Source organism: Rutilus rutilus, assembly GCF_951802725.1.
Source record: "Rutilus rutilus genome assembly, chromosome: 24".
In the NCBI taxonomy this organism is placed as follows: domain Eukaryota; kingdom Metazoa; phylum Chordata; class Actinopteri; order Cypriniformes; family Leuciscidae; genus Rutilus; species Rutilus rutilus.
In genome coordinates, this window is record NC_140228.1 from 25,426,296 (window position 1) to 25,451,799 (window position 25,504).

The 25,504-nt window shown below is 39.4% G+C and overlaps 1 long non-coding RNA gene across 1 annotated transcript; it reads right to left on the reverse strand.

The window, feature by feature from the left end:
• Positions 1-21,605: 21,605 nt before the first annotated feature.
• LOC311284310 lies at positions 21,606-22,562 on the reverse strand. The gene is made up of 5 exons (XR_014626191.1): positions 22,480-22,562; positions 22,317-22,377; positions 22,062-22,155; positions 21,853-21,971; positions 21,606-21,745 (listed from the first exon to the last, which is right to left on the reverse strand). It is a non-coding gene; the product is annotated as an uncharacterized lncRNA (long non-coding RNA).
• Positions 22,563-25,504: the final 2,942 nt, after the last annotated feature.

Genomic DNA, 25,504 nt, shown 5'->3' on the forward strand with positions numbered 1-25,504 from the left:
ATGACATTTTTTTCCCAACCCACAATAATGAGACTCCTGCTGTGCTCTGACCCTAAAAGACTGAATCAGAGACATCAGCTTCCTGTTGTTACAGAACAGGGGCCCGGAGACAGAAGAGCAGGTAAAAGAGTTTATTTAGCAGCAGTGGGCAGACAAACAGGTAAATGGCAAACACAAGGTAGAGGAGAGCACATGACACAGACGCTGGAGAGGATCGCTTGGAGAGGAATGCTGGGGATGAACACTGGAGAGAACACAGGTAAAGGTACACGGTAGGTATGGGTCCAAATATTCCACACACTCATGATAAACGAGACTGGACAGTGAGGGAACACAAGGTGAGTGGTTTTATGGTGAAGTTAATGAGGGAGATCGCTGACAGGCGCAGGTGACTGTGAAGGAGGTGCAGGTGTGGGCCAAGGAGGATGCTGGGAAATGTAGTAAAGGAGGTGGTGACTAGGCTGGTGACCGTGACACATGTTCAATCAGAAACAATTTAACTGGATTTAACTGGGAACTCCAAATGATCTTAAATTGGTCAAATTATCTCCCACAACTACGTATGATACAGGAAATGATGTCACTTTCCCTCATTGATAAGATCGGAAGCACAAAATCTTTAGCCTACCCCTAGTCATACAGTACTACTGTACAATGATTTATATTTAGAGCTAATATTCAGTAGAGTTCGATTTGGCTGTATTTCTGTATTTACATGATATTTCTACGGAAAAAAATAAGCAAAGAAAATGTCTGGCTATTATGACAGTTGAAGTCTACTTACTTTCTCAGATAATATTCTGGAAATACATCTGTTCTTACCCTGAAAAAAGATCAAATAAAAGCCTTGGACCACCTTAAAAAAATACCCTAAATTGTTATAGCCAAATTTATTTGTTTTTCTCAAATTATACTAATGGTTTAGTTCAAACCTTACATTTTGAATGCTTGCTAACAAAGATGCCGAAGACCATAGCCGCTAGCGTGCCTCTTGAGGTCAGGGGAGTGAGGTTTACACACACAGCTCTTTACTGACCAGCGCCTTACACTCACCCCTTAAACCTCACTCCTATCTGGGTCACGGCATCAAATGTAACCAGTCCTATTTGATCCACTCCGAGTGGGATTCGAACTGGGGTCTCCAGCGTGGGAGGCGGGCACACTAGCAAGGACGCTAAAGACCATAGCCTCTTTGAGATTGAATGTGTAAAATGCTGAAAATAATTACACAGGTAAGTAAAATAACATGATACATATGAGTTGGAGTGAAAATATAGATATAAATGCAAAAATTATAATTAAGATTAAATAAGATTATCAGAAAGTCAAAAGATGCAGTTACAATGCAAAAGGGAAGAGGAGGAGACAGAACAGGAAGTTATGTAGATTCGTGACACCACAACGATCAGGCAGCCACATATGTAAATGCATAATTTTGTGTGAATTCTACTTAATGTACATACATTTCTAGTATAATGTCACTTTCACAGTGGCTAATTTTTCCTACATCCTAAATGACTTATGAAATAAAGGAAAAAACCCTGTCATGTTATCCTGTATTCGGATGTCTGGGGCCTCATTTATAACCGTTGCCTACGCACAAAACAGGCCGTGAAAGTTGTGATTTATAAAAACAAAACCTGCACTCAAACTCTGACCCATGCGTGCAAACGTTTTGGAGACACCAATGGAGTTAAATTAATGCTTTAGCGTATAAGTTCTGTTAGGAAGACTCAATTGTTGCATCACTTATTACCTTCACATCTAACCAATCATGTGCTAATACTTGCAGTATAAAAGATTGATACTTACACATGTCTGAGTGCGCAGATGCTGACCCTGCCAATTATCTCCTTCCTCCCCACCTCCACCAAGATGGTCCCTTCCCCTCCATCCTCCCCACCACCACCAGGATGGTCCCTTCCCCTCCATCCTCCCCACCACCACCAGGATGGTCCCTTCCCATACCTCCCGGGGGTTGGCTGCGCCCCGCCTTCATCTTCAGGCAGGAAATGCAGTTTCCGCTACCCTCGGAATGCGCACTACAGAACTACACCAAAGAACTTTATAAACATTTGCTTGCTGGGCTGTTAATAAATATATGCTTTGTTATATCATTCTATCTCCCGAGTCTTTCTAGTAGAAATGTCTTTTTGGTCACTTTTAGATTGAAAATTTAAGAAAAAATATACAGAAAGATAATACAAATATAATTTCACTCACCAAGCCTATCACTTGAAGCATATCTATCCCTTATTAAATGCCCGCGCGTGTTTAGGCCGTTTAGTTTAACTGACGCATAAATCTTCATAATGAGTCCTGATCATAAATACAGTGCATGTTCACAATAACAGTAAAAAAAAAAAAAAAAAAAAAAAAAAAAAAAAATGATTTAAACTGTTTGACATATTATATAAATATTTTGATTAAATTTGCCATTCTCATTAATGGAGTTAAACACTTAAATTACATGAAATCATTACTGAGAAGTAAAAAAAAAAAAAAAATCAATAAATAGAAATATTTGTAGTTGATGCGATGCTTTTGAACACTTTTCATATGGCATGCTGTGTTTTAACTACAGAATGAATTGCTTATCATGATAATAGTGATTGTCTGAGAAAATATTTGCATGCAAATAATGCACAACAAGGCCTATCTGTTTCCATTAAAAATATAAATCACTTAAAAATACTACTTGGCCAGTGGAAAAGACTGAGAAAAACTTTCTCTGAAATGTACTTTATATTTTATTTATTCAAAAACAAGGCAAGGATAGGCTACTAAATTATTTTTATCAATGTAATGTGACGCACATCCGTATCTCATATATTCCTAATGTCTTGTACGTGTACCGTTAAACGTGGTTGTATCACAAATGATATGCAGATGAGGATATGCATAGTAAAACTAGGCATTGTAACTTACAACTTGTAAGCTCCATATATGGTTATTTCAGGGAGGAGACGCATGTGCGCACAATCTTCCGCTGACTGGAATTTATAAAGTGAATTTTGCGCAGGTTCTGGCATACGCACGGTTTTATAAGCCCGAATATTTTTTGGCGTAGCTTTCGGGCGCACGTACACTTTTAGTAAGGATCCTACGCAAAGTTTTGTAAATGAGACCCCTGGTGTTCGTGAGAGACGCTATTCTGGCAGGGAATTAAACCAAATCATTTTGATGACAGACTTTGGCTCAGGCATTTCAGAATAATGCTGTGTAAAGAAATTGGTCCAATGGTTAGTCCAGTAATCCAATCACATCCACTGTTTAGGCAAAGTGAGTTTGAGCATTGAGGGATTTATTCAGAAAAAGTGTTACCATCATAGTTTATGCACGTCTCCTTATCGGATAGAAAATGTATCTGCCTAAATTGGGGGCACACGTTTTTATGTGCGTTTTTAGAATTTGTGCATAACTTTCCATTTTCATCCAGTGTTTTTTTTATGCAATATCCCAAAATGTGCATGAAAAGAGGTGGATGGAAATAATAGCTTTTAATCCACCTTTACAAAAAATGACAGTTCTAAGTAATGTGGTTCAGATAAGCAACAAAGATCTTACACTTTCAGGAAACAGTTGTGACAAGCTTAGTTTACAACAATACATCATAATACTGAAGTTAAGTAGCGAGTTACATCGTTGTTCATCGCACACCAGAGCAATGATCTGAATGGTTCGCACTCATCCAACTAATAATGGCTTTATCACAGTTGTTCCTGCATGTTAAAGCAGCACACACTTAACTTTATGACTTAGACACCAACAAATCACTAGTTTGCATGAACAAAATCCTATTGCAGTTTTGTAAGCATGAATGTGATACATAATTCATGTCAAATTTTACTTAAAAACCCCTGTTGACTTCGATGCAGAGCATCAAACAGAGCAGAATTATTTTTCTCAGTGGAGTTTGTTTATCTCAGAGCTCCACTGATCAAATCTGATCAAATCAAACTGATGGAATGATTAGTTAGCCAGAATTTTTCCTTTGATATTTCAAACAGCCAGCCAGCCCCTTTCATTTCTCTACGATGAATGACGACATTAAAGAGAAACCGACAGAGTTAGTTATCAAGCACCTACCTTGAAGGGAGACATCTGTTGAGTTTATTTAGTAGGCATAAAATATGAGCAAAGCCCTGTGTGTCACATACTCAGAGGGAGATCAAGGTTTTGAGCTCAGCTGCTCAGAGAAGGAGCTCAGGCACTGAAATCTGGTTTATTGTTGCAATGCCTCAAAAGACAACAGATGTCAATGGTGGGATAAATTTAAACAAGAGCTAGAATAGTTCAGTTTGCATACACAACACTCTCGAAAGCAACACTGCCTTTACTCTCCTTCTACTCTCTGCTTATAATGCCAAATTGGATCCATGGGGGGTGGTGGGGGGTGAATTAGTTAAATGATACTGTACTTGTGTACTGTACTTGTGTGATGCACATGGCCATTTCAACCGTCTCAGTTATGGTGTTTCACACTTGTTAGAATGAAGGTTTCTGCCTAGGCGTCTGACAGTGAGGCAGCTCACTATGTTTTGGAACAGAGCTTATGTCTCCCCCTAATGTCATTTCTTTATAAAACCCTCATGCCATGTCTTTATCTTTGGGTTGTTTGTTACATTTTAGTGGTCTGGCACCAGAGTGTAGATAAACGTCGTAAACAGATCTTTACGAATGAATAAATTCACCTCCACTGGCATTGTGCCACTGGCAGACGTTAATAAACTGATTCATGGTGTAATGCACTCTCTCTCGGGTGCGGCCGTAGCCCTTTTATGCTGGCTGTTTATGTGCGCTGTTATTTCATAGAGTCAGCTGAAAAGGGCTATCCGCAGGCAGATGATAAATTATGTTTTTCACACTCTAATTTATAGAGGTGGGCTTGTGTTGCTTGAGCAATTTTTATTTTCCATTTCCAGTAGCGCAGAGGGTTAGCAAAGAGAGTCCTGAGAAGACTTCAGCCTTCACGGCCATCACTTCTGTTAGTGCCGCGAGGAAGAGTAAGATTCTAATTTCTGATCCTGAGGAGAGTTTTGCCGTAGCAAAGAGAGAGTTACAGAAATTGCCAGAGTTTAAGGGAAAATAGCGCACCCTTTGCCACAGTCAAGAATGTATTCCATCATAGTGAAGGCTGGTAATGATAAATTATTGCCTTCAAGCTTCAGGCTTTGTGTGTATGTGTTTTTGTGTTTAGGGGTGTAAATGATGTACTGTTTTGAAAATCCTGAGCAAAATGAAACAGACTTTATTAACAAAAGTCAAAAATGAATATTTACTGTATTTTTCTTTACTTTCTCTTTGAAGCTCCCACAAATATTTCACAAGTATTTCAGAATTCAGAATATGTGTTTATTATTATTACATACAGTATTAACAAAAAGCGATTAGGAATTTCCCATTAGCTTTTGTTTCTACCTTGCTGTAGCTCAAACAATATAGCATGGAACTAGGAATGCCAAGGTCATGGGTTCGATTTTCAGGGAAAGCAAAAACTGATCAAATGTAAATGTGTATACTGAATGTAAGTCACTTTGAATAAAAGTGCCAAATGCATAAACGTGTACCTACGTGCACATAGTCTCAAATCGAGCTGGACACCCAAGAAAATGGTCTGCTGAGACGGTGTTAAGACGCTCTTCTGCATTCAGCCTGAGACCAAGAGACCAGAGGTGGTGAAGAAGGACATCCCTGTGACGACCAGTGTTGGGTATAGTTACTTTGGAAAGTAGTTAATTAGGTTACAACGTTACCATCAATTAAAAGTAATCAGTTATGTTACAGCGTTATCTATTCATAAAAGTAACGCGTTAGAGTACTCATGCGTTACCAAAAATTAAAAGCCGTTTGCAGCGGCTCACACATGCTGCAGCTTAATTGACAGACACAGCCCCCGGCCCCTTTAAATGCACCTAGAAGTCGTGACTCCTGACAATGAATAACGTCAGTCATCCGACTAAATTAACACTGCAGGATAACAATAACAGGAAAGACAGTCAGCAATAGGCTATTCCACATGGCGTTTTATTTATTTATTATCACAGAACATATTAATCAAAATTCGCACCTACCCAGCCCGGGTAGCCTAGGCTACTGTATATGAGCACCATACAAGATAACTCCTGATTTTTTCTTTAACTCTAATGCAGTTATCAAAGTGCGTCAAGTGTGCTTACTTGTAAACACAACCTGAGGTAAACAGGCTTGCAGATTTAAATCCATTTAGAAATGAACAACCAGTCTACGATCTAACAGAAATTAACAGCTGCCTGTCAAACAAAAATGATTACAAACCGAATTAAATAATCCAAACGCTGTCCTCTCTGCCATCTTGCCGGGAGTTCAAAAAAAAAAAAAAAACCACACACACACACACACACAGGGTCAGGCGCAGGGCACAGACGTATCACACAGGGGCGTAGAATTTAGTAGGGACGCTAGGGACGTGTCCCTACCAATATCCAGTGACACTGATATATCCTTAGCAATAATTTCGATCAAAACTTAAAATATATTTATATTGATGTCCCCGTCCCTACCAATTTCAAAATCAAACCTACGCCACTGGTATCACAGCCATTGACTTTACGATCACAGCGCTTCGGCTCCGCTGATACATCCGCAGGTGGCACAGTATACCTAGGCCTACTGTCTGACAAAAAGCAGGCTGCAGTCGGGATTTTCCTTTCCTTAAAATAACGGATTACTTTAAAAAAAAAAAAAACGAAGTTACTGATTACTTAACGCACGAAACTAACGCGTTAAGTTACACATTTCACTAAAAAAGGTAATTAGAGTACTTTGTAACGCGTTACCCACAACACTGGTGACGACACACTAACTTTTTGGTTTGAGCTAGAATGAGGCAGTTGTCTAGGTCATTTAGTGCACGGATGCCCTGGAGCCTCAAAAGGGCCAGAGCTGCATCCATGCAATTGGAGAACGTCTGCGGAGCCGAAGCCAGACCAATTGGAAGGACCCGATATTGGTATGCCTTTCCCCCAAAGGCAATCCTGAGGAACCTCCTGTGCCATGGCATTACCTGGATAATGAAGGGCCTCAGCTGCTTCATTGGTCACAGAGCGACAGGGAGAGCGGACAAATCTTTTTCAAAGCAAGCAAGCCTCGCGCGGAGAGTTTCAAGCTTTAAATTCTCCAAAAACTTGCAGCTAGAAGCGCCATGAATAGCCTTGCGTGCATGTGACAGGCCGAGGCATTTCACACACTTACCGTGCAGATCGTTGCTTGCAATGTAGCGAGAGCACTGCGGCTGGCAACGATGCAGATCCATTGTGCTTCACCGAGAGGAGAACGAAGCAAGTTCCACTGTATGCGAGAGAATATCAAGAGAATATCCAATCGAAAACGCTTACCTAGCATGGTCCGGATAAAGAAAAGGAAGAAAATCTGATGAGCAGATGGTGCGTTCACTGTATTAAGAGTGAATGGCGTTGCACCACTAAGGAGGCGCCCCGTGTCATCAGCCAATGAGCTGGTGTTATTCTATACGTTATTCTATTCGGGTTCAGTTCTATACATCATCGCTGTTGAGTGAACCTGTGAAAGAGAACAGTTACTCACGTGCAAAAGTGAGTGGGCGCTAACAATAATGTTAGCCAATCGTAACAGTGACGATTTCAGAAAAAACTGATCATTTCAGACAGAAGGTCAGAATGAAGGTTTCCATACATATATAACTATAAAAGTTGTCAAAGTAAAAATCTGTACTATGCATTTCTGTTACAGTATACACTATATAGTACTCCAGGAATGACTCTATACAACAGCAAAATAATTTAGATTTTTTTTTTTTTTTTTTACACGCACACGCATACACACACACACACACACATATATGTGTGTGTGTAAAAGAAAAAGTACAGGTAATGTAGTTCATTTTTAATTTAACAACTTTTATAGTTCCCAGTATTGTGTACCAATATAGATGTATATTTGTAATTAACATTTCTTGTCTTTCAGTATTATTTTGTTTACTTATGTATAGTTCTCCTATTACATGTGGGACTATGAAGCACATCGAGTTTACCTTGCTTAACTTTTCAGTCAATCAAATGTTTTGAACAGAAAACATTAGGGAAAACATAAATCCCTGAAAAGCTAAAAATCACTGAAATCAATTGCTAGCACATTAATTAACCTTGCCCTGATACGCAGATGCTGGGGTCACCTGAATAGCACACTTGGCTGTGGACCCATCTGTCACAGCCACTGGTGTATACCGGCGTATACCCACTTCTTTTTCAGTCGGCATTGCGTATACCCACTTCTAAATCCCCTCTGATGTGCATCATTTAGTAGCTAATCCAATCTCTTGTGAAAACATCCAGTCAGGGCCTCAGTCCCGGAGGTCCGGACCTCAGTAATTATTATTTTTTGTGTATATCTAATTTGATCTAATCAAAGCAAGCGGGATTTATGTTCACAAAAGCGCGAGCCGAGCGCAAATCCCAATGCGACGCTTCACGCTTCAGTTAACGATCATACAAGTAGCTAAACTAAACAGCTGTTTTTCGATAGAAGTTTTAAATGACCGACAAAAACAATAAGTTTGATCAAAGACAGTGGAAACTATAAGCTCAATTTAACAACACAAGCACCCTCTATAGTGTCATTATTATAATAAATATAATGTATAAATGTATTTGTATAACGTTACCTCTAATGTGTTCGAATATTTCCCCAGTATCAGCACTGAGACTTTTCACTGTTTGTATCACTCCGCTTGTCTGTGTTTGCGCAACTTGCATCATTAAGCCAGAAGGTGGCGACAAGTGACTGTCTTTATGAGTAAGCAATTGAACCATTGATTAAATGAACAGATTTGTCCAAAAACATTGATTAATTTAGGAAAGAAAAAGTAGCTGAAACTGATCTTTGATGCTCATACTAATTGCTCATATGCCTCTGGACACAGAAGGATTGCATTGGTGTTTGTTTGAAATGTAACATCTATGCAAAATAATCCTTGAATCATTTCTTATTTAAGGCCATTCCCATTTCGATAATGTGATTGTGTAGCTATTGTCACCAATAAGCATAAACATTCAGCATTTCCATTTTGTAGTGTGGATCATTCATTGCGACATTTAAACTGATTCTCATGTTTAAAAATATCTGATAAAAAATGTCACGCTACTGCCCACTGACATGCTTTTAAAGCTACTGTTGTCCATTTTTTTGGCCTTCAAAACACCTTAAAATGCACGTCGAGACACGTATTTTCTCGAGGGGGCATGCCCCCGAACAAGATCATTTTTGGGACCTCTGCATTTATAAAGCCCTGCACCCAGTAAAGAAAGGGATGCAGTGATCCCTTCAATAGTTGTCCAATTTTCATGTGTGGATGGACTAAGGAATAGTCACTCAAAATTCATAATTATTTTGTGTTAATAAATAATTAAAAGCAAGTATTAATTGCAAAAACTGCACCTCTTCTGTGGGTAATATTAATTTAATAATGATCCTTTATCTGTTCAGCTCTATGTAAATAGCTGTAATTACAAGAGCACAGTTGAATAACTTAATTGCAATCGAATATGGGAGAACTCCTGTCCATCGTCATGTGCACACTGGCCTGACCAGGACCTCTGCGACTTTTAAACCATCCAGACTGCACTCTGGTGTACTCGTCCCCGACAGCTGAAAGAGGTTTGAATCAACGATTAATCAGTTTTGACTGTGAAAAGTTAGGCATTATGTTCTACAATATGTACTTCAAGAAAGACATACTACTTCTGTTTGAAGTTAAAGCGCAACAATGTTATTATTGTCATTCTTTTTTTGAACACGAATGACACATTTTCGTCTTGTATGGTGTGTGCAAGGCTTAAATGCTTCCAATTCTTGACTGCAGCCATGCTGTTTGCAAATATTTGACACTTTAATAGTTTCTACCTGTTTGGGTAGAAACATTGTGTCATTTGTTCATTTTCTTTTACAGTATTTGCCATGTTTTGATCCGTTTTTGTATTGTACTCCTGGCAGGAAAATTGATTCATTTTTATAACTTTATCATCATCGTTTAGTTTTAAGCAGGTGAATGGGATTATACACCTTGGTTGTCACGGCAATATAAATGATATCACATTCTTTTGGCACTTAATAATTTGGGTGGGTTTTTGAGATATGTTTGACTGGAAATCATTGACCAGATCTGGCAACACTGCATGATTCATAAATAAATTTGTTTTCCTCAAACAAAATGAGACTACGGGCCCTATCTTGCACCCAGCGCAATTGACTTTGTACACCGACGCATGTTTCATTCCTATTTTGCACCCGCGCAAAGCGCGCTTTTCCCTCCACAGAAGCACGTTGCTAAACTAGGGAATGAACTTGCGCTCCCTGGGCGGTTCAGCGCAAAAAAGGAGGCGTGTTCCGGCGCAAACGTTCCCTGGTGCTATTTTACTGTTCCATAAAACAATTGCGCCACTGGCCAGAAAAAAACCTAGTCTAAAGTCAGTGGCGCGTTGCGCGTTGTTCATTATGCTATTTTAAGGGTGCATGCTTGACCATAATGTATAGAGTGCACAACGCTCATACACTGTGATTCTCTAATCTACACAGAAGCAGCAGTTTTCATTTTTGCAAATCATATTATTACAAACGATAGATAGATAGATAGATAGATAGATAGATAGATAGATAGATAGATAGATAGATAGATAGATAGATAGATAGATAGATAGACAATTTATTATAAATATAATAATTTATTATAAAAGCATACATCTAGCTTACACATTTACCCACATTATTATATGCCTGTTTAACCGAAGTTAATTTGGGTGGGTTTCTCCCATCCCCAATGTCACTTCTCTCTCTTTTACGGCCGTGACGAGAGCGTTGGTCTCCTCGGCTGTGAACCGCTCTTGACGCGCGCCTGGCAAATCCGCCGTTATAATAGCAATCCGCTAAGGAAAAAGCGCGTCTGCTCTTAAAGGGAATGTGAGATGATGCTCTGATTGGTTTATTTCACGTTACGCCCAAACCACACCTATGAATAATGAAGCTACTTCAGACCAACCCATTTTAGATTTGCGCCCGCCGCAAGAGTCATTTATCCCGCCGGGAAAATAGCAACAGCGCCGAGACCCGCCCACAAAGTTACTTGCGCTTTGGGCTTTGAAACTTGCGTTTCAGATCGTTAAAATAGGGCCCTAAATGTCATACAACAGCTTCATGACAAAAAAAAAACGCATAAAATGCAAGGTCAAGTGCTGCATTTTATTTGTTTATTTAATTTTTGCGCATGCTAACTTTGAGTTTACCTTGATTTTACCATTCATAATGTGATACAAGAGCTGTTTTTTTATTATAGTCTATCTCCTGTTTGGAATGTGCTGGTTTATAAGGACAGCTTGAACAGACATTTCTTTCTTTTTCTCCATTTGTCTCTGTCACACCTAGGCACAAATGACGGCAGTAAAATTCTATCTACTTTCCACCAGCTAACCTGCTGCCCTTTGTTTTGCACTTCTGAAGGGCAAAAATAATGATTTCTGATTTGGTATGCATTTTCCCCTCTCTCTCCCCATGCGCCGTCTCTACTTGTGGAGTGAGACAAGAGGATTTCAGGCTTATTAGAAGTCTTCGCTGTGCTCTGCCAGTACTGTAGATTTTATGAAAAGAACTGAGAGAAGGTGAAATAGACGTGACACTGGAAAAACAAGTCGGTACGTTCAAACAAACACCACAGTAATAAATATCTGTTGAATAATTACATCTGCACTGCTAGAGTGCTAGGGTTTTCAGGAAGCAAACGCTATCGAATTTCATTTGTGCTGAAGTTTGTATGCCTTCCTTGACCACAATTCCTTCCTATTATATGAGATATTTTAAGTTTATATTAAAAAGGAAAATGTAATGTGACTTACAATTGATCAGACTCGTGGCCAATGACCCAATTCTCGTTATAAATGAAGCCACAGGAACATGAAGGTAAATTCAGGTTATTTGGGACACCTTTCCTTTGTCATCTCAATGGGATAGTATTTCTATTTTTATAAAAATTTTTGGTTACACTTTCTATACTCCACTTTAGGCTTGTAACTCTCATTAGAGTATTAGTAGACTGACTAGGGTTAGTTTAATAAGTTGACATGTACTTGCTAAGTAGGGCTGCACAATATGCTTTTTACATTTCACTTATACCTAATAGACCTGTAGGTGGCACATGGACTTCATTTAACCAGCTATGATAATTTCATCAAACGAAAAATGTTTTTTTTTTTACTTTTTTACATTTTTACTTTCGATTGTAGCAACGGTTGCATAAGTGCATTTATTCATCAACCATGATCGCAAACAAGTTGAGATTTATGTTTGGATTTATTACGGTTTGTCCAAACGTTTACAGGACAAATAACCAGCGGGCATTTAACTATTATTTTTAATTAATCGAGAAAAGTGTATATCGTTATCACGATTAAAATACGATTAATCGTACAGCCTTGCAATGTTACTTATAGTCAGTAGAATGTCTAAATTGAACTATCGAAATAGTGTGACCTTTTTTTACCTGTTTTGAAAGCCTCATACCAATTTTACTTGTCTACTTTTTAATGTATTATCTCTGGGAACTAGTTCTCCATTCTGAAAACAAACAAATTTGTGTTACAGCTCATCTTACCAAATTGAAAATCTCAATTATGGACATATGAACAAAATCCCACAGTGGCAATCTGTTTCTGTTCAGCCTGAACAAGTTTATCACTGCTATTTGTGTACTTGATGGCAATGAAAATGTGGTATATTTGAACTGCCTTGTCTTGCCATCTTGACAGCTTTTGTGCTTGTGCATTTGTGTGTTTTTTGCCTCACAGAGATTAATTGTCCCTGTGTCGCTGGCTGACAACAGTGTTTATGAGAGGGAAGGCCAGAGAAGTGGGACGTCAGTATTTCATGTACACATTCTCTCTTACACTATACTTTTTATTTCCCTCTTCCTCACCTGCACATTTTCTTTTCCGCTTGCAGTTCCTTCTTAACATGACTAGCAGAGGTTCTTGTGATGATTGACACATAGATACAGAGATGAGAGAACTAAGCTGAATATACAATTATTTTCACGACAATCAAGTTTACTTGCTACAAAGTCCCTTAAACAAAATTTTCATTGAGTTGATCCAATCAAGCTGGTCAAATTTAGCAAAACCAGTGATTTGTTCTTCCTCAAAAATGCTTATTCTATCAACCATGGTAACATGTTTTGGGTGGTCTGATACAAACATGCACTCAGACTCCCAGAAGCTGCATCAAGCCAGCCAATCAGATTACAGCTTGCCGGATCAAGAAACGTTTCTTTTTTTTTTTTTTTTTTTGCCATTACATTTAGAACAATCGCTGGAACAATGATTTTAAGACTTCACACCACTTATAAGCTATTATACAGAACACTTAAAATGGAAATTAGTCCTACCAAGGTACAAAGCTTACAATACCCACTAAAACTTCTTTTGATATTTTACTGTCAAAGTCTTCCCAATCTAAAGGTTTAATATCGATGTTTTATAAGTTATTAGAGTCATACTCTAAAGAATCTTCAGAATCCAAATTGTTCTTATGGAGAGAAAAGGAGTTCTGGAAAGAGGTAATTGTATTCATTTCTCAGATGGTATCTGTCAATCTTCCAATGAGACCAGACATTTTTATTTTGGGGATTTTTCCTGACAATTTGGTACATTGTAGAAGCACTCGTAGATTCATTGACGTGTATACTTCAAGCAAAGCGTTTAATAGCTATGTATTGGAAGAAAGTGGAAAAGCCACCTATTGTACAGTGGATCAATAATATGTCCTTTTGTTTGTCGATGGAGAAGATTACATACATTTTGAAAGGTAAATTGTCTTTTTTTAAGACTATTTGGAAACCTTTTATATCCTTTATTTCAAATTCTGATTTCAGTAATATAATGAATGAGGTAGAAAGAGATAAGATAACTTGATTCTCAACCTATTTTCACTCGCATGTTATTACTAGTAAATCATTAGTCATTTAATCATTTAGGCTACTATTTTTCCTAAATTACCCCCTCTCATATCATGATTTGCTTCTCTTGTATGCATGATTACTTCCAACTCTTCTTAATGTGTAGCTATCCTAATTGAACTGTGCCTGTTTTAATTTATTTATTTATTTATTTTATACATTTATTTATTTATTTTTAATTATGTTTCGTTTTCGTGTTTCTTGTTTTCCTCCCTTTTTAATTTATATTATTATTATTTATTATTTATTTATTTATTTTTATGTAAAAGAGATCCAACTTTTTAATGTACGATATTGTTGTATTATACTGGCATAAGTTGTTGTATCTCATTTAAAAAAAAGAAAAAAAGAAAGAAAAGGAAATTAGTGCAGTCAAATGTACATATTAATAAGAGGTGATTAATACATCTTATAAAAATGGATAGTTTAGTAGTTCTCATCTGATGAGCCACATTTAAATAGAAATAGAAAACTCATTTATTTATTTATTTATTTTTTCTAAGTGTAATTAGTTATTAGATGCTATTTGTGCTTAGTTCAAATAGTGGCAGATACTATTTGCACCTCAGTGTATTGTGCAATAATAAAAACATATTCAGTGTATTTATTAAAATCATAAATGGATGCTGCCTTGAGATATTATAGGTGTCACAGTCACCTGTTAGTCACCGTCTGCACTACATGTCCCATCATCCTCTCTGGCTCACACCTGCACTCACTACTCCATTACCCGCATCTGCCAGCGATCATCACTCACCATGTTCAGCTGTTATCACCTTGTCTTCCTTATTCATCTGTGTATTTAAGTTCCTCTCTGTTCTGTGTTCACTGTCGGTTATTGTTTGTGTTTGATGCACACTGTTTCGTATGTTGGCTAGTAATCGTGTTCGGAATAAATCCTCTTTGTATCTTCGTTGTCTTCATCATCCTTTGGGAACCAAGCGTTACAATAGGCTACTTATCCCTGTCCCTAAAGCCCATCCCTACACCTACTCCTAACCCTACCTGTTAAAAACTTTTTTTTCCCACTATTAAATACCCATTTGACACTTTATTTCCACTATTTGAATATTTTCTTAATGTTTACTGATATGCGATGGGAAACTTAATTTTATGCAAATGAAGAGTGACTTGCGGGAGCAACAGCCAATAGGAGTGAAGTCAGTGGTCCGTGACTACATTCTTTAGTGTTGTGGCAAGATGGAGAAGTGAATTTTAGCGGTCAGCAACTTTCCTATAATTTAAGATATGTCTCTGTGTACATACGGTGGTAGCCTACTCGCTGTGCTGAGTCTGAGCCTGAATGGAGATAGACAGGCGATTTCGCAACAGATAAATGCATTTTATCAAAGAGCACTTGCTGTTTCTCGTTCATATTTAATATTAAGCATTTTATGTACTGATTCCATGTAGTCTGAAAAGAAAACTGATTCGTTGTCTACAATGTGGAATAACATCCATGAATGTCATTCACACATTAAGAGGCAACAAGCAGTGGGAACGTCCAGTAGTTACCTGACCACTGGCAACATGCAGCGATAAAGTCGTTGGTAGCATAAAAACATTACAATTACGGATGATAAAGTATAATAACACATTAAGCTAAACTATTTTGCCTAAAACAATAGTAATGTAAAATGTTTCTGAACAGCATACCATACATTCTAACGTAGGCTACTCTAACTGAATGTGATTAACATTACCAGGGGCCTCATTTATAAAACTTTGCGTAGGATTTGCGTCAGAAGTGGCGTACGGATGAAACATAGGATGTGCGTACGCACAGAAATATTCGGTTCTCTTACGAGAGCCACTTGACAAAGGAAGACTTACGAGAGCTAAAGCCACGCCCATTCTGGCGGGCTCTGACGTGTAAGGGCGCGCGCGCCCTCAATTGGGCATGACGTCACGCGGGGCTCAGTGGTTGGCTGCTGCAGTTGCCGCGCGGCAGCCAATGAGCGCGCTAGACAGCCGCTCTAGGTCTGCTAGCTGCTGCACTGCGTTGACAATAAATACAAAAATTAAGGATAATTTTCTGGCTTCATATCTCGAGAAAAGATGACTTTCCCGTAGCGTAAGCAACTTACGCAATACTCGTTCCCTCTTTTAGAGAGAACCGAGGTTACATTAAGTAACCGAGTACGATTTATAAAACCGTGCGCACGCACATCCTACGCAGTTTTCCCTTAATAAATCACAATCAATTCTAAATGCAGCGCAGCTTTTGCTGCTTCATGTCACGCCCATAGTTGCCCATAAATAGTCCGTGAAACGCCCACAAGTTAATATTCATCAATTGCGAAATCATGGCAAACACAGAGAGGAAAACCAAGAAACGTAACTTCACGTAACTGCCACATCTTCTAAGAGCGCAAGATCAGCCATTGTGCGTCATTACGCATTGTGATGGCATCATGGCATTTTATTACCATCCATTTGATTGCATCTGACAAGCTACAGATCTGTTATGAGGATGAATTGGATAACATGCCAATATTATTGCAGAACATATTTCACTTTTCTTTTTGGAAATATGTGTTAATTTGCGTTTCTGTTGTAATCTTCGTTTGATTTTGTTTGTTGTACTCTGCAGATCGATCAAACGGGTGTTCGTGTTGATAATTGTAAGACTTGCTTTGTGAAGTCTTCGTGTTATTTATGAGAGGCAGCATTTCCATTTCTTTTACACAACGGTCTACAGTTTCACACACTTTCACGTGTTTCTTTCATCTTGCCGACGGTGTCGCCATTTCTCATTTCTCACGTTTTTTTGCGTACGCCTGGGTCAGAGTTTGCGTGAAGGACCGCACATTTTCCCGTCAAGTTTGCTTTTTATAAATACCAATTATTGCCTAGAGAGCGCCGTACGCATTCTTTTGTGCGTACGCAACGTTTATAAATGAGGCCCCAGGTGACCAAACAACACTCTAAAAGTACTGAACTTAATTGTTGTATAAGACACAAGACACTTTTGTTTAGAGACAAAACTTTCTAAAAACTCACTATAATTTAAAGGGATAGTTAAACCAAAAATGAAATTCTGTCATCATTTACTCACTTCCATTCTGTTCCAAACCTATATGCATTTCCTATATGCGTTTCAAGCCATTTAAAATATTTGATGGTCATTTGTTTGTGAATTGGACGCTGGTTGTGCTGTGTTGTTGTTGCTTGCACCACAGTAGGACAAATTTGCTTTTTACTTTATACTGAACTTTACCGAACCTTATACCAAAGTTAAGACAAAATTTCCTCATATTTTAGCAACCATGTCGTGTGATCCAATTTAGTGATTCTCAATGCGCTTATTACATTGGTGAGGTTCCTTTTTTTAATGAACCTGTTAAAGCAGGTTAGTTAAAACTGACTGAAACGGTTCATGATTCAGTTTGAATCATATAGCTCACTTATGCACAGAGTCATTTGGACAGGTAATGCTGGATGAAGTGGATATTTGTCTGGTCACCGTGATTTTGCCAAGTAAGACATGTTCCTGAATCAACATATTTTGTTGATCCAGGGATAACATTCCTGTCCCAAAATTGAGTCCTTACTCTATCCCTACCCCTAAACCTAACCCTACCCATAACCTTTTCCTAAAATCAGAGGGACATTAGAGTGAATAACACTGATGTTGAAACACCTCACCCTGGTTCTAAGCCTAAACTTGACATAACTGTAAACTTGTCTCTCAAATCTGATTGGTTGATTGGAAAGTTGATCCAGGAACATGTGGTACCTGGTGAAATCACATTCATCATATTTTTCTAAATATTATCGACGCCTGTATTCTTTGTGCCAGCGACTTTTGAATGACTTTTTTCCAGGTAAAGACTTATACCATGGTACTACGTGCATAAAATGATCATTCAGTAGCATACCATGGTGCACTGAATAACCATAAATTACCATCACTATATGGCACACCCACAGAAGGAAGATATGAACAAAACAGAACAAGGGCTATTTTTTTTAAAGTTAAGTTTGAGAAACTTGAAATGCTGTTATGTGAATAGATGTGCTTAGGATCAATGATAAGGTGAAAATTAGTTTAAGTTACATAAATTTAACTTCTGAAGTCATCTGTAGCACATTGGTGCATTAGTGGTTGTAAAAATGGTTTTGTGTGGGAAGCTTTTGCGTTTTTTTGTTGTTGTTTTTTTTCAAAGAAAAAGGGGAAAAAAGAAAGACATTTCTTCAGGGGGTTGCAGGAGGAAGGCAGGTCCTTGGTTCAACCTGCAAGGCTTACTTAGATCAGACAGCTGCTTCCCTCTAGTCAGATCGTCAGCTGGGTTGTTCTGGGAATCCACATAGCGCCATTCCTGGCTTTTGGTGAGTTCCTGGATTTCAGCTACCCTTGTTCCAACAAAGACCTTATAGCGGCATGAGTCTGAGAGAAGCCAATAGAGGACGGTGGTAGAGTCACTCCATAAAGTAGCCTGTCTGATGTTGAGGGTGAGCTCTGTTTGGAGGAGGTTGAACAGTTGAGCTCCAATGAGAGCTGTGCACAGTTCAAGTCGAGGAATAGATAGTTGTTTTTTGGGCGCAACACGGGACCTCTCCATTAGGAAGGACACATTTACCTGTTGACCATCTTCAGTGTGCATGTAGGCGACTGCGCCATAAGACTGCTCTGATGCATCGCAGAAGATGTGCAGGTCTTGGATGGCTGAGGGGGTGTCTACTGTCTAATGGATAAGACAACTGGGCAGTACTATTGAGGAGAGATTAGGGAGTTCTCCTTCCCAGGAAAGCCAGGCTTCTAGGATGTTGTGGGGAAGGTTTGGGTCATCCCATTCTCTTGCCTTTGCCCACAGGTGCTGGACAATGGTCTTGGCTCTTGTTGTGTAGGGGAGGATATAGCCAAGAGGATCGTACTGGCTCGCAAGAACTCTGTAGATGTGATGCATGGTTGGAGTAGTAGCTTCAATAGCTCTGTGCCTGTATTTCAGGGTGTCTGTATGGCAGTTCCAGTGGAGGCCTAGAGTAGATTCCATGGGATCAAGGGAAGGATGATGTGACAGCCAGAGCTCTGCCTGGTCTGACCTAGCATCGGGAGGGAGATCACAGATGACCTTGGGGTCATTACTGGCCCATTGTCTAATCTCAAAGCCACCAGTGGAGAGGGTTGCACGCATACAGTGAAGGAGGTCCTTAGCTTCCTCTGGTGTGGGAAGACTTTGAAGGCAGTTATCCACATAGAAACAATGCTGTATGGAATAGGTAATGCGCTCATCTGCCTGTGCATCCTTGGCGATCCTCTGGAGGGCATAAATGGCACAGCATGGGCTGGTGGTGGTGCCAAATGGGATGACTTGCCATCCATATACAGTTGGAGGGGATCTACTGTCTAGGTCACGCCAGAGGAAGCGGAGGGGTTTATCTTGTGGTAGCAGGCGCACCTGGTGGAACATGGACTTAACGTCTCCGCCGATGGCAATCTTGTGCTGCCTGAAACGGAGGAGAACTCCAAGGAGGGAAGGCCCAAGGATTGGACCAGGGAGCAATTGTGAATTCAGGCATTGATTCTGATAGGAGAAAGAACAATCAAATACAATGCGGTCCTTTCCATTATGACGCACAATGTGGTGAGGTATGTACCAAGACTCAGGAGCATCTGCTACTTCAGATGAGGTTAACTTCTTGACATACCCAGCATCAACTAACTTCTGGATCTCTCTGGTATAGGTCTCCGCCTGTGGGGGGTTTTGGAGCAGTCGCCTCTCACAGCTGCGAAGACGTGACATAACTGCTTCCTTCTGGGCCTTTAGGGGGAGCCAGGGATCTGCTCGGAGGAGAGATGTGGCATACGTATCTAAGGACTTGTTTCCATTACACAGGGTCACTTCAACTACCTTCAGCAGCACTTTATTGCAATCGCTAGGATTGTCTAGGTAGAAATTCTGCACTTGCCTCTGGTTGATGTTGCATAGGACCTGCAGATGTTTCCCATTGCATTGGTTGCATCGTCCCTTCAGATCACACTGGTTTGCAAAGTGGTCTCGTGCACACCACCAGCAGCGTTTCTGTCCTTTGATCCAACTAGTTCTCTGATCTTCAGTAAGCTGGAGGAAGTCATCACATTTACTGACATGATGTTCAAGGGAGTTACAGTAAGCACACACTGGACAGCGTGTGGATGTGGTGTTGGGGGAAAGCTGACTGGCACTAGGAGGAGCTATCTGGACTTTAAGGGAGGTCACTTGGGAAGTCTTGCTACCATGGAGTATAGCTGTAGCTCTGAATGGGTGAGAGGGTGGTGGCCTTGGTCGGACAGGCTGAAGGGTTCTCTCCCTTCTGGGCTGGCAGCGGGTTTCCTGTTGTAGCCATGAGGAGAAATCAAGGAGGTTATAGGAGAGGGGGCCTGGTCTGCTCAAACTCATGCTCCTCTTAAACTGACAAAAGTGCTCACTGGGTAGTTTCTCCAGTAGCCGCTCGACATATGAGCCACAGGTAAGCTCAGAGAGACCTTCGCGGCCTATGGACTGGAGGAGACCCACTAAAGCCTGTACTCTAAGGGAAAACTGATCTAGGTCTCTACCATCACCTATGATGGCCATCAGCCATCTCCATTATAGCCCGGAGCTCTCTGAGCAAGCTGTCTGGGTTGGCCATAACGCTCATCTAGGGCCCGAATAGCTTGAGTGTAGGGATCTTGGGCATAAACATAAGCTAAGGCAAGCCGCTTTGCCTGATCTACCTTTAAGTGATCCAGTAAGATGTGATATGTATACTGCTCCGACTCTCCTGGGTCCAACAGGTTGGATAGGGCCATCTTTAACATCATATACTGACTTTCGTCCTCTCTAGTAAGATCTGGGAATGAGGGGCCTTCTATCTTGCTATATGACTGCAGTCTGTCTGAAGGGGGAGCTAAATGGCTTGGTGGGACTGCAGAAGTAACACTGCATGAAAATTGGGATTTCCGACCCCGTAAACGGCCGCAAATCTCCCTAATTTTCGGCAGTTAACGACAATTCACAGCCTGTGAACGTCGCGTTCGTCTGTGCCGAATATTGTCGGAAACGAACCATGACGTATGCAGAGCGCTCACGCCGGAGGTGTGAATGGCTCTAATTACCATATGAATAGCAGCTCCCGCCAGAGAAAGGCTTGAATTTCCTCACTCACTATTGGTTGAACCCACGTGGTTTAAACAAGAAAAATCACTCGTGATTGGTTGGCAGATCTGTTACTATTGGTCACCCTTGCTCATTAAAAATTCAAAAAATTATAATATTCATATAAATAATATATAAATTATTTTTTTATATTCATAATATGCTATTCTGTGGTATATTTATGTCATTGTTAACCTATGGACTACACTATTACCATCAAGGACATGAATTTATAAAGGAATGGAAAATTTGCCAGGGACATGCTGTTTATTCAAAGAAAGAGCTTTATTAGCACAGACACAAAACAATATACACCTATGTACAAAGCATAGATCATCTGCACACACAACAAATTGGAAGCTCAGTGTCTGTTTTCATCTTCGGAGCTGTAGGTGACTAGCGGCGTTCTCTCTGAATTCGATCCACTTTGAAAACGTCTGTGGTGCGTTGCCCTGTATTTAGCAGTCTCCTCTAATCTCGACTGCAGCGTAGCACAGAGCTCTGTGAGCTCCTGGCTGGTGGTTGAACTTCATCGGACATCAGATCTATGGTGGCGCACTTCCAAATGCCCACGTCATCCTCACCTAGCACACCGTCTCGCTTCTAGCAGCTGTAAAAACAACCAATACAGACAATCAGTACTGTGATGCACTGTTTATGGACACAAAACATCTATTAATGCACGTGAAAAATAGTCACATTGACTAAAAATCTTACCCTCTTTCTTCTCGCTCGACTCCGAGCTGAACTCTTCACAGCTTCGGCCTGCAATGCCAGATCTGGTTGTTTGTACCTGAAGCTCCTGCGTACTGTCTCGTAGTATGTCTTACAGGCAGCTGGAAAACAATTAAATGAGAGTGATATGAATAAAAACAACGCAAGTCACAGTAAAATGAAACAAGGAGAAAATAGTAAAAGTTACTTACAATGTCGTCATGATCAGCGTCATGAAAATCTGGACTTGCAGACATAGCTCTGAGTAAATGTGAGGTTACGCCCTCGTTATGAGGCGAGGTTACTCTGTGGAAACAAAATGTATGATTAAGATCGTAAACTATAACGGATCTATTTTCTTATACAAGAGAATGAAAGCATATTCTTTGAATCTTACCTTTAAAATGTTTGTAAGTTTTTATGAAAGTAAAAAAATAAAAGAACGTAAGATTCTTTTTTTTTTTTACCTTGATCCAGTTCGTTGCGCCCACAATTTGTCTCAGAGTTGTGAAGATGGCATACTGCTTCCTGTAAATTACAGGATTTTTTACAATTATTAAACAAATAATAGCCATCAATCCCATGACCTCTTGCTTTATGATGAAATCATGAAAAACAGAATATTCTTACATTTCACAAGGCCTGACAAAATACAGCTGCAGGTAACTAGCGGCATTCTGTCTGAATTCGGTCCATTTTGCAGACGTCTGTGGTGTGTTGCTCTGTACTTTGGAGTCGCCTCTAATCTCGACTGCAGCGTAGCACAGAGCTCGGTGAGCTCCTGGCTGCGACAGGACGGAGGTCACACAATCCATCCAGACACCCCGCCGACGATGCCGTCTTCCTCATCAGACATCAGGTCTATGGTAGCACACTTCCGAAGGCCCACCTCATCCTCAGCTAACACACTCTGTCTCGCTTCTAGCAGCTGTAAAAACCAATAAAGACAATCAATACTGCGCAATGCACTGCGTATGGACAACACACATCTATTAATGCACCTGAAAAATAGTCACATTGACCAAAAACTAATCTAATCTAATAAATCTTACCGTATTTCTTCTCGCTCGACTCCAAGCTGAATTCACCACAGCTTCCGCCTGCAATGCAAGATCTGGTTGTTTGTACCTGAAGCTCCTGCGCACTGTCGTGTAATATGTCTTAAAGGGAGCTGGAAAACAATTAATTGAGAGTGATATTAATAAGAACAACATAAGTCACAGTAAAATTAATAAGAACAACGTAAGTCACAGTAAAATTAAACAAAGGAGAAAAAATGCAACCGGGTGAAATTGCAGAAATACACACCGGAAGCAAACTATGCTTTTTGAAATTGGGGTTTTATTCTGACTGCTGTTTAAAATAAGTGACAGCGGTCAATGGAAGCACAATTAAACAGATAAAAGTCTGATTAAGAAAAAAGTTTGCCTTGTTCGAAGAGATTTCATAAGAAAAAAAATAGATTTCACTAGTTAAACAAAAAAAAAAAAAAAAAAAAAATTGTAGAAACAGTTTACAGTAAATTTGAAGATGACATCCAAATGTCACAAAAAGCTTAACCAGTGGATCAATGCCCAAATCCACAGAATACTTAACTCAATTCAAACTGAAATGCAGTGTAATACACTGCAACTGGTCAGATTTAAATTGATTTCTCCAAACCAAAATATGTTACAATTAAATACGATAACACAAACTGGAATACGGCAGTGCCTGAGGTAACTTAGGCCTAAGTTACAAGAGAAATAAAAGCACTTTAACAAAGCCACAACCCACGTTTAATCATGCCATGCGGAACCAGAAATATGCATTTAACCATAAAGTTATACTGTATAATCACAGAATATAGATTCAACTCATTAACAGATTTATCAAATAAACATGCCATCAGTAATTTCCCCCATAAACCATAAAACGTACATACCCAATCCTTTACCGTCCGATCACCACGAGGTTCACTCGTCACACATGCGCTCCAAATAAATCTATAAACAAAAATGTACACATCAAATGTTCTTTTAACTTCGCTTCACAACTTATTTGTGCATATTAAAGATATTGGAGTAATATTTACCAAGAAAGAAGAACGTATAACACAGAATCCGATCGATGCACGCACCGTCATGGAGCTCTCCTGAACAATGAAAAATGGCTGCCGTTCTCTGGTCGCGCGCACGCGTCCAGCACAAGTGATAGTATCGCGAGAAGAGAGGGATTTCTTAAAGGGGCCACAAACATTTTTAATGCAAAATAGAAACGAGGTACATTTTATGTAAACAACTCTAATCGTAGTTGTAACTCTATGTACAGTAGGCATAATTCTTGTCATTGCGTATGTGTATTTAGCATGAGTCAAATACAATCTTCTGTTCGTGTTGTATTATGCACAGTGGTTGGGCTCTAAGAGATTGTGATGCTGTTTGCATGGAATGCACATTTTACCTTTGTGGCAAAGCCTGATTGAAATTAATTGTTGAAATAAATGGTTTTGTGTCTTTTTTACATAACATTGGCTATTGCTAATGACACATAGTAACTAATCTAGCTACTTTCATTAAATATATCAATTTAAGCTAAAATGTAAGAGGGTCATTCTATGAAAATGTCCATTTTTCTGTCCCTAGCCTTTACAGAAATATTACACTTAAAAAACACTTTAGGGTTACAATTTCTTTACATTTTAAAATAAAACAATATGTTATTTGAACAAATACACCCTCTTGAGCCATCAATGTGGCAATATTTGATTTTTATGAATTATATAGAATTTCAAGCACCACAGAAGTGCTCGTCCCCAAAGCCATGTACAGAGGGAAAATGCTTTATTTTGAGGTCAATAACAGATTTTTACACCATTTAAAACACAATAATGTATACATAACTATCAAATATATTATGTAAATGATATATATAAAAAAATGCAGAATACATATTATAAAATTTATAATGAAAGTAGTGGTCCCCTGGAGCTGTGTCACTGGTGTTACTGTTAAACAAAAATCTCTTATTTTGAAATAAAAATCACACTGCTATAGCTTATGTTTGTATGCAGGCCTACGGAATTTATATTCACAATACTTAATAACTAATATTATTTTATTGCATTTATATTAGTTGTTTGAAGAGTTACAAAAAAGCGGTCGGTCTTAACACAAGTTTCAGCCGGCAAGTCGGTCGGACTAAAAGGGGGAAAAAATAAATAATTGGGTCGGTAGGCTACTAAATTGACAGGGTCGGTCGGGTTACGGCAAACAAGAATATTTTTAAGGATGGCCTTAGACTATTGTAACTCACTTTATTTTGGCCTATCTCTCTCGTCTACAGCTAGTTCAAAACGCAGCGGCTAGACTTCTCACCGGGACACGCAAATATGAGTCGATCACCCCTATTTTATTCAAACTCCACTGGCTACCTGTCACATTCAGGATTGATTTTAAAATTTTACTATTTGTGTATAAAGCTCTTAACAAACCGGCCCCCCAATATCTGACCAATCTCCTCCTCCTCTGTTAATACCTTTGAGTCACCTGGGATAAAACTCCCCCTGCTACCCTCATTTGCATTTGTAAAGCTCACAGCAGTCTCATTTACATGTTAAAGCATTAGAGGGAGGGGGGTCACGGGGCAAGCAAGTCCCACGTCAATTTCCGACAAT